Source organism: Felis catus, chromosome A3 (assembly GCF_018350175.1).
Source record: "Felis catus isolate Fca126 chromosome A3, F.catus_Fca126_mat1.0, whole genome shotgun sequence".
Classification (NCBI taxonomy): domain Eukaryota; kingdom Metazoa; phylum Chordata; class Mammalia; order Carnivora; family Felidae; genus Felis; species Felis catus.
The window spans coordinates 82450875-82460327 of record NC_058370.1 but is presented as its reverse complement, the minus strand read 5'-3'; the positions used below and the strand labels follow the sequence as shown (position 1 = coordinate 82460327).

At 54.8% G+C, this 9453-nt stretch overlaps 1 long non-coding RNA gene across 1 annotated transcript; it reads right to left on the bottom strand.

The window, feature by feature from the left end:
* Positions 1 to 364: 364 nt before the first annotated feature.
* LOC109498603 lies at positions 365 to 2862 on the bottom strand. Its single transcript, XR_002155433.3, has 2 exons — positions 1944 to 2862; positions 365 to 519 (listed from the first exon to the last, which is right to left on the bottom strand). It is a non-coding gene; the product is annotated as an uncharacterized LOC109498603 (long non-coding RNA).
* Positions 2863 to 9453: the final 6591 nt, after the last annotated feature.

The following is a 9453-nucleotide window of genomic DNA, read 5'->3' as shown; positions in this document are numbered from 1 at the left end:
CCGCACAGAGCCCGACATGGGGCTCGAACCCACGACCGTGAGATCATGACCTGAGCCGAAGTCGGAGGCTCAACCGACTGAGCCACCCAGGCACCCCAAGCCTATTTTTTTTTATTTAAAATTTTTTTTTTAACATTTATTCATTTTTTGAGAGACAGACAGAGAGACAGAATGTGAGCGGGGGAGGGGCAGAGGCAGAAGGAGACATAGAATCCCAAGCAGGCTCCAGGCTCTGAGCTGTCAGCCCAGAGCCCCACCTGGGGCTCCAACCGCAAAACGCTAGATCACGACCTGACCCGAAGTTGGTCGCTTAAGCGACTGAGCCACCCAGGCGCCCCAACAAAGCCCATTTTATAATAAAGTGTTGAGTATCTCATGTGATTTATTGAATACTGTACCGAAAGTGAGAAACGCATGGTTGTATGGGGGCAGAGTGGGGTGAGTGTGTCAGCTGTTGACCCTCGTGGTCGCGTGGCCACCCGGGAGCCGTGGCAGAGAATGGCGCCGCTCATCTCCAGCCTGAGAAAAGATGCAAATTCAAAGTTTCAAGCACGGTTCCAACCAAACGTGTCACTTTTGCACCGCCATCAAGGCCGAAGCTCCTAAGTCGAACCATCCTGAGTAGGGGACCATCCGTACCCCCATCTTATGGACAAGGAAACTGAAATGCAGAGAGATGAATTCACTTGTCTAAATCCCTGAGGATTTAGGAAGCAACCCTTAGGTCTGTATCATTCAGAGCCCTTCTTGTCAGAGCTAATCTCTGCCAGCTCTAGAGAGATGGGCTTCGGTGAAGGAGCTGGTAAAAACTGACAAGGCCACGTCACTGGCCTCTCAGTGGCACACTATAAAACACCAGGTGCCACCGCCTGCAGCTGGGCGGTAGCTGGGGGCTACCGGGGTCAGCAGTGGTGGGAGGGGCTTCGGAGCCGCGGTGGAAGACGGTGCTGGTGGCCTCGGCGGTCACGGTGGGCAGCCAGTAGTCGCCTCGTGGCACAATAGCTGACACTTATTGGGCACTTACAGTGTACCAGACGCCAAAGTGCTTAGGATGGATTAATTGATTTCCTATTTATAATCCCCATTCCTGCAGATTAGGACACTGAGGCCCGGGAAGGGAAGATAACCTTCCCAGGTTATAGGTTATAACCTTCCGTATCTAGTAAGTATGGGGCCGGCATGCACAGCCAGTACGTTGATTGCCGGGCCTGTGTGCTTCAGAACTGTGTGGTGCTGCCTGTCCTAGATGCCTATAAGGGATGTAACAGCTTGAAGTGTGCTTAGCCGATCGGTATGCACCCCAGGAAAGAAGCGGGCAGGCGTGACAGATTGCAAAAGTGGCTTCAGGATTCGGCAGCTCCTTCCTCCGGGAGACGAAGTCCGCTTCCCAGCCCCTTGAGTTTGCTTGGCCTCGTGACTTGCCCCGACCAAGAGAATATGGCGGAAGCCAGGGGGCACCAGTTCCAAGCCTAGGCCTCAAGAAGTCTTGCAGCTTCCGCTCTCCCCACCCTTGGGACCCTGCTGCCACAGAAAGGAGCTTGGGCAGGCCAGCCTGTCGGCTGAGAGATGCGTGGCCCCGTCAGTCACCCTCTCAGTCCGGCTGAGCCCGCCGTGTGAGTGAGGCAGTCCTAAAGGCCCCAGTGACCTGCCAGCTCACCACACACATAAGCCAGCCCAGCAGAGCCTGTGTAGAAGCCCCCCCAGCTGACCCAAGGAGTCGTAAGTAAATAAATACAAGTTTCTTGTTCTCAGTCGCTGCTGTGTGGCTTGTTATGTAGCCATAAACACAGCAAGAAATACCTCGAGGAGGAGGAAGATAGGAAGTTGGAGGCATTCCCACCAGGCGGTATGAATAAGTAGAAACCCTTGAGGCAGGGAAAAGAGATTCAGAGGAAGATGACGGGGGAGAACCTGCCTGGGTCCCTCAGGACCCAGCACCTCACCTCTTCTCACTGCCACCAGGTGGAGAGGAATGGCAGTACTCTTCTGGAGAGAAATGACAAGATGGTAGGTGAAGAAGCTGTCAGCTGACTTTGGGAAGACAATCCCCAACCAGGCAGAGGTGGCCGCCTCTCCCCTCCACAGATACAGTGGGGGGTGCTGCGTGTGGGCAGAGAGAGGCCTTGAGAGAGCCCCGTCCACCGTGGACAGACTCCAGCCGCTCCCATCTGGGTAGCAGGGATCCAGACAGTGAGCTGTGGGAGCCTCAACTCAAGCAGCAGCTGTGCGAGTGAGGAGTGGAAAGAGGGGAGACATGCTTAGGATGCACCTTGGAGCCAACTGAAATGGGGGGAATGGCCACTGCGGAGGAGGGGCGGCTTAAAATAACACTGCCGTTCAGAGAACAAAAGGGTGCCCCGCAACAAACAACAGATGGAAAGATTAAAGGATACTTACTAAGTGTCATCACCGTACAAAATGTACCTATTATGGTGTAACCAAGTGTTTCTGGTGATGACATTGGTCATTTTTTGACGTAGCCTGCCATCTGCCCTTGCGTTGAAGGATCACCCTTCCTTGAGGGATTTGAATTTTCAAAAGAATCAAAGCCCGCAGGTAAAGGGGAGATCCTGTATTGGTAGAATTCCAGGCAGCCATTGAAAAGTGGAGCAAGGGTTTTTCTTTTACGCGGGCCACTTCCCCGGGCTTTTGGCCTCAGTGCCAGCCGCAGAACCCCAAAAAGGGGACCTCGGCCTCGGACGCTTTTAATTCCCTTCCTCCAAAGTTGCCCCTGTGTTTCTCGGACTTGGGGGAGCGGCTCTGTCCACCCCCGCCCCACCAGGCCCTCCTGCTCCGGAGCGTGAGGGTAGAGGACGGCCGAGCCCCCCGCGGCCGCCAGAGGGTGCTGCGCAGTCGCCGGGTGTGCCGAGGCCGCCTGGGCGTGTGGCCTGGCGTGGGCATTTTTTGTGTTGTTTAAATGCCAGCGTTTACTGCTCACTCTTTTCCCAAACGTGTTTCTAATTTACCCGGTATTTCTTCTACGTGAAAAACTTTAGAAGAAGAAGAAAAATTCACGCTTAACTTTAGTTCCAGGGTGGGCAAAGGGGTTTGCCACCAAATGCGGTGTGGTTCCAAAAACCTCTGGTACTGGGGCCGAGCAGCCAGCAAGGGCTCCCCAGACGCTACCCCTGGGTTAGGACGGAGGCACGCTGAACCAGCACACCGAACCCAGCTCCTGGAAATGCTCTTGCTAACAATCAGCAAGCCCGCAGGCTTTCGGCTCCAGAGGAGGGTCCGTTTCGGGCCGGTTCTGGAGCTGGTGGCCGCGGCCGGGCGGAGGGGCCACGCCGCGCCCCGAGCTCCCGCGGTGCCCCGGGCGGAGTGTGGCGCTCGGGGGAGGGGGGCGCGCGGCCGGGGCCCGGGGTTCCGCGGGGGGCGGGGGGCACAGCGGGCGCTCTGGGGCAGCAGTGCCGGCTCAGGGCGAAGTCGGGGAGGCACAGGGCCGGGGCTCCATGACGAGCGCAGAGGGGGCGTCCTGTCTGATGGGGGTGGCGGGGACGGTTCCTCGGGCTTGGGTGGAGGCTAACAAGCCTGACCGCCACAAATAGAAGGCAAGGGCGAAAAGACCCAAAGACCTTTTTGATTGCTGGGAGGTCTTGGGCAGAGAAAGCTCCTAATCCCTGGGGTGGGAGCTGGAGTGAGGTTCTGGGGGGAGTGTCTGATTGGCGGCTAGGTTCTGTTTTTCAGACCCGGAAAAAAAAAAATCCCCTGTCCCCTGGGGAGATTTCTCAGTCACTTTTCTCCTGCAGGAAGCTGCTTCTTGTTGGAGCCTCCTGGGATTGGCAGAGTTAAAATCCTTTAACCCAGGATGCCTTGGGCCTTTTGTTCAGCTCTGACAATGGAATTGGGTGGAGGGGGCTGGGAAGGCAAGTAGCTGGGTCTGGGTGTATCCATGGGGTGGGGGTCTGGTAAAGCTGTGTGCAGTCACTGGATGAAAAAAGCAATTTAGTCGTGTGTGTGTGTGTGTGTGTGTGTGTGTGTGTGTGTGTGTTGGGGGGAGGGTGCAAGGGAGCCCAAGGCAAGGGGCACCAGCTCGTTAACACATGTGTATGAGTGCCTGCTGTGTGCTCAGCAAACCCTTAATTACTCAGGAAGACCTTCCAAAACTGGGAACTCAATATTGGTCCCTAAAAGGTTGGGTAATGGGTTTTTCTTGCATCTGAAATCCGAGGGAACAGACCTCTGGCTCCCCTGGGCTCCCAGATTCTTCTAGATGGCTTTGTCTTCTAAAATTCTGTGCTCCCACGGGACAGCACTTAGTTAAGGACATCAGAAATGCATACCCTTCAACCATATTCATCATCCTAAAACTCTTGCTTTGAATATATCATGTCCTCGATTCTGGTCCTCAGCAGCACCCACTACTTCAAGGGGCTTAGGCTGTGTTCAAGCCCTCTCACCATGCAGACTTTTCTTCCCCAGCTCCCCACATGCATTTTCCCCTGAAGCCAGCCTGGCCCCTCATGGTCCCTTGGGCTTGTCGGTGGCTCTGCTTTATTTAGACAGGGAAGATCTCTTTGAGGAGGTGACTTTTGAGGCCTTATGCTTGGGAGGAACGCAGCCCGGTGAAGATCTGGGGAAGAGTGCTCCAGAGCAGGAGGGATAGTGAGTGCAAAAGCTCTGAGGCAGAAATACACTTGTTGTGTTCCAGGGTGGGCAAACCAGGGAGGCCACTGCCACTGGGGGGGGGGGGGGCAGGGGAGGGGGAGGGCAGTGTGAACAAGGAGATTTGAGGGGCTCAGGGGACATAGGCAGGGACTAGATCATCAGTCCTCATGGGCCAAGGTAAGGAGTGTGAGTTTAATTTTGATTGCTGTAGGAAGCCTTTGGAGCCTCTTAGTTGGGAGTGAAGAGATTTCATTTACCCTTTAGAAAGATCACTCTTGCTGCTTTGCAAAGCATAGTCTAGGAGCTGAGGAGGACAGTTAAGATGTGATTGCAGAAGTCCTGGCAAGAAGAAACAAAACCAGGGTGGTGACTATAGAGATGGTGAGATGCAGTACTGGTTTCTGGAACAATTTTGGAGGTGTAGTAGGTAGGACTTACTGATGCTCTGACCTACGACAGAAAAGAGGAGTTAATGATGATGCCTCCATTTTTAGGCCAAGTGGATGGAAGGGATGCCCATGTTGGGGGAAGAGATGGATCAGTAGTTCTATTTTGATAGCCCCCGCCAAGACCTATCAGACATCAGCTGGACACGCGGAGTCAGGTTTGGGTCTGGAATTCAGGGGTGTCTTGCCTTCAGACTTAAATTTGAGACTAAGCATGTAGATGGTGTTCCAAGCTGTGGCCTGGATAATTCCACTCAGGGAAAGAGTAAAGACAGAAGAGAGAGGGCTGGCCCTGAAGCCATGGCCACATTTAAGGCTCTGGTAGAGGGAAACCAGTAAAGAATCCTGGGAAGAACAACCTGTGAAGTTGGGAGACAAACCAAAAGATTCTGATTCTAAGGAAACTCAGCCAAGGAAGTATTTCAAGAAGCAGGATGTATTGGTCTGTTATTGCTGGGTAACAAACAGCCACAAAAATCTCAGTGGTGTATAACAGTAAATATTTCTTTTACTCATGCATTGTGGGTCATCTGGAGGTCAGCTAGATGCGGCTGACCTTGGCTGGGCAGCTCTGAGCTGCACTTGGGTCCGAGCCTGTTCTATATATCATCCTTGCACCGGCAGGGTGGTTAGGGCAGGTTTTTTTCCCATGGCAATAACATTGGCACAAGTAGGCAAGTGGAAACATGAGGTGCCTCCTAAGGCCCAGGCTTAGAACGGACATCATGTCACTTCCTCCTATATTCCAGTGGCCCAAACAGGGTTACACAGCCAGGTCCAAAGTCAAGGAGCCAGAAAGTATACTCTGCCTCTAGTGGGGGGAGGGGGTGGAGACTGCAATATCACACAGAGATATGGATGCAGGGAAGAGTGACAGGAATTAGGATCAAGAATCAGTCTCTGTGAGCAAACATGTTCAATACCACTGGGAGATTTGGTGAGACAAGGGCCATGAACTGGCCATCAGTCTAGTCAAGGTATGGGTCACTGGCACTCTTACTAAGAGCCATTACACCAGAATGAAAGGGATAAAAGCCCAGGTGGAGTGGGTGGGGGTGACAACGGGAGGTGGGGGAGAGGGCTGTCAGTCTAGAGACATCTCTCTCAGGAACATCCGCTCCGCAGAGGAGTAGCCGGCAGGAGATGTGAGGCTAAGGCTAATATGTTTTTAAAGTTAGGGAATTAAGTCTGTTTGACTTTGATGGGAAGGATCTAGTAGAGAGGAAGAAGTGAGGTGTACCAAAGACAGGGAATATTTGTGTGGTGAAAGGGGAAGGGGCCCAGGGCTCAGCTGGAGGGGCTGGCCACAGATGGGTGCAGAGAACACAGAGCTGCAGAGTTTCTGGTGGCTTTGGTGGCAGCACGATCACACATTTGGTCTGACTGTGCCTCTTTTGTCTCTGAAGGATAGTCTGAGGTCAGATGGAGAGTGAAAGAGGAAGAGTGTTGAAAATATGCAGAGAGAGGAGAAAGTGTGAAGTTGTTGCCCTGTGGAGAGGGAAAAGGAATTTTCTAAGACACTGTAGTAGGATTGTCCGGCAGTTCAAATGCCTATTTGAAATTTATGGCTATAAATTTGAAGTGAGTCCATCCAGAGCAGCTGGGGAATTTTCCTCAGCGGGGCTCAACTGCTCGGTTGCAGGTGTGAAGTAAACAGTTTGATTTAAGCTCAGTTGGGTGTTCGCCAGGTGAACATGATGGAGAGAGACCAGTATAAGGAAGTTAAGACTGTTTGCAAGGGAGATATTTGTGTGCCGGAATGGGCAATCTCAGCTGGCTGAGAAGTGAACGGGGGGGAGACACATAGTGAAGGAACAGCAGTGCAATGGGTTGGAGGTCTTGGGTGGAGCCAATAGATTGGAGGGGAAGAGCTGGGGGGGGGGATCTGGCAGGTGGGGGGGGGATCTTTGAGTCTGAGATTTGGGGCATGGTGTAGACATGCATGGTTCCAAGGTCCAAGGTCTGACCAGAAAGCTAAAGCAGGGCAGGAGAAAATACACTGTTAGGGCTAAGGCAGTCAAGGGACTCAGGGGCCGGGGTGTTGGGTGGGTCATCAGCACTGAAGCTGTGGTCACCAAGAGTGATGACAGTGGAGAAAGAGCCTGGCGTCAAAATCATCAAGAAACAGAGAAAGCGACAGACCAGGAGGATTATAAGGTGACACTGGAAGGAGAAGTGCTGGGTAGTACACTCAGATGACATGCATTCCAAAGGAGCTGGGTTTTCCAAGACAGAGGAAACAGATTGGAAATTGGTGAATGAGGACCTCTTGAAGTGCTTGGTCTGTGGGAGAAAAAGAACCTCTCATGGAGAGACCTGTGGGGACAGCTGTGCCCTCAGGGGACAGACCGACTCCAGGAAGAAGGAAGTGAGGGTCCTAGTCTTGGAGATTTAGAGTAGAGGCAGGGGGGATGGGTTGGGAGGGCAGGGAGGGGAGGGTGGTGTCGGCTGGGGAGTGTTCACCACTAGGGGGTAGGGCTTGGAGCTGGGATAAGTGGGCGTGAAGCAGGATCGGTGTGCTTTCCCTGCCCTGGTCAGGGCACCCACACCTGGCCCCTTTGTGGAAGCTTCCCAGATGACCCCGGGGAGGCAGGAGGTGGGAACAGACTTCCTTTTCCCAGAGCCCCCATAACTTTTGTTGCTGATGATTCTCAGGCCTTATCATCTACTTCTAGGTGTCTTTAGCGTTCTTCTGTGGATTTCTTATGTCCTCAATGAGTCGCAGGTTCGGGTGGTAGGAAACCCCTGATGAGCCACTTTGCACCCACTCAAGTCCAGCACAGCACCTGACGTGAAGTGGGCGCTTCGCAGATGTTTGTCGATGGAGTTGGATACAATGCGGTAATGGTTCTCTTTAAGGCCAAGAGTGGGGCCCGTCGTCTGGCGGCGGCGGCGGTGCGGTGGGGGGTGGGGGTGTCCTTCTACCCGGGGGCCCCCACGCCACCCCCACCGGCCAGCTGCCGCGCGGCCGCCCCTCCCCCCCCTTCCCTCGCAGCCGGCAGGGCGAGTAACCCGACGCCTGGGCCCGCTCCCCCTCCCGACCCGGCTCCCGGTGGCCAATGGCCGCGGCCAGAGCCTCCGCGGGGAGTCGCGGGGCCCTGGCGGCGCCGCGCGGCCGGGCTGGAGCTGGGGCACCCGGAGGTGAAGAGCTGCCCGTCTGCGACTCGAGCGGCCAGGCTCAAACCCCCGCCTGGGCTCTCCGCCCGCCGCGTTCTGCCCGGAGCCCGGCCCGGGCCCTTCCCGCTGTCGGCCCCAGGCCCAGAGGCCAAAGGGACCCGGCGCTCGGCGCAGACTGTCGCCCCCAGCGGGCCAAGTCGGGCTCCCCGCCCCCCCTCTGCCCCCTCCCCCCAGCCCAAGGGGTCGGGACACTTGGCTTGTAGGCCCCTCTCGGGGACCAGCCAAGGGCCCTGGTGAAGTCATGGATTCTCTGAGCCTCAGTTTCCTCATCTGTAGTTGAGGCAAGTGCTAATCCACCTCTGGGTGGGGTGGGGTGGGGTGAGCACCCAACCAGTGAAGGGCGCGTAAGTCCTCCTACATTAGCCAGAGGACGGGCCAAACCCAAGTCACTGTGACCTGTCACCACCTGCCCCGCGGCAGACGGGAACGGCAGCTCCTCCTACCCGCCATTCCGGCTCCACCCACCATCCTGGGAATTCCCTGGGTTCAAAGGAAGAGCCCAGCACCGCTTTCCTTGACACCCCCAGTACAGGCATTTCCTGCAGCTCGTCTCTCCGGAGGCAGAAGTCAGCTGGTGGGGTTTAGTAACCCTGGGGGAAGGGAACTGGAAATATACGCTGCGCTGGCAGGATGGAGCACAGTCCGGGCACCTTTCCAACTACCTAGTTTATCTCCTATATACTTACTAGAGTCTAAGAACTGTAAAGAGGAAACCCTCACCGGCAGTAGCTTTTTCCTCCTCAAAAAATTAAAACCGCACACTCCTGACCATTACCGTCTGGAGGCTACAAATTCTCATGCGTCTGATCGGAACCCGCCATCATGGTACCCAAAAGAAAAGCAATGGAGAGCTCAGGAAATACGTTACAATCTGAAAGAAGAGAAAGAGAGGAAGTCTTTGTCAAGGATGCGGTATTTTAACATTCATAGCCTCCCCACACCCCCAAAGTAGCAGGTGTGGGTTGCCAGTGGTGTTGAGGACACACATGTGGGGGTCCCCTGAGTTCTTGGCTTCTGTGTCTGTGTCTTGAACAGGCTCCCAGGTGCCTCCTGGAACCTGCAGGAGTGGTTCACACTCTTCCTCTGCACTGGGCTGGCAACCCTTGGGCACCTTGCCTGGGGCACAATGTCACAACGATAAACTGGTCTCTCTTTCTTGGGACTTGGACTCCAGGGCCAGCCCGCCCCATCAGGCCTGCTAGATAAATCCAAAAGCAGGAAG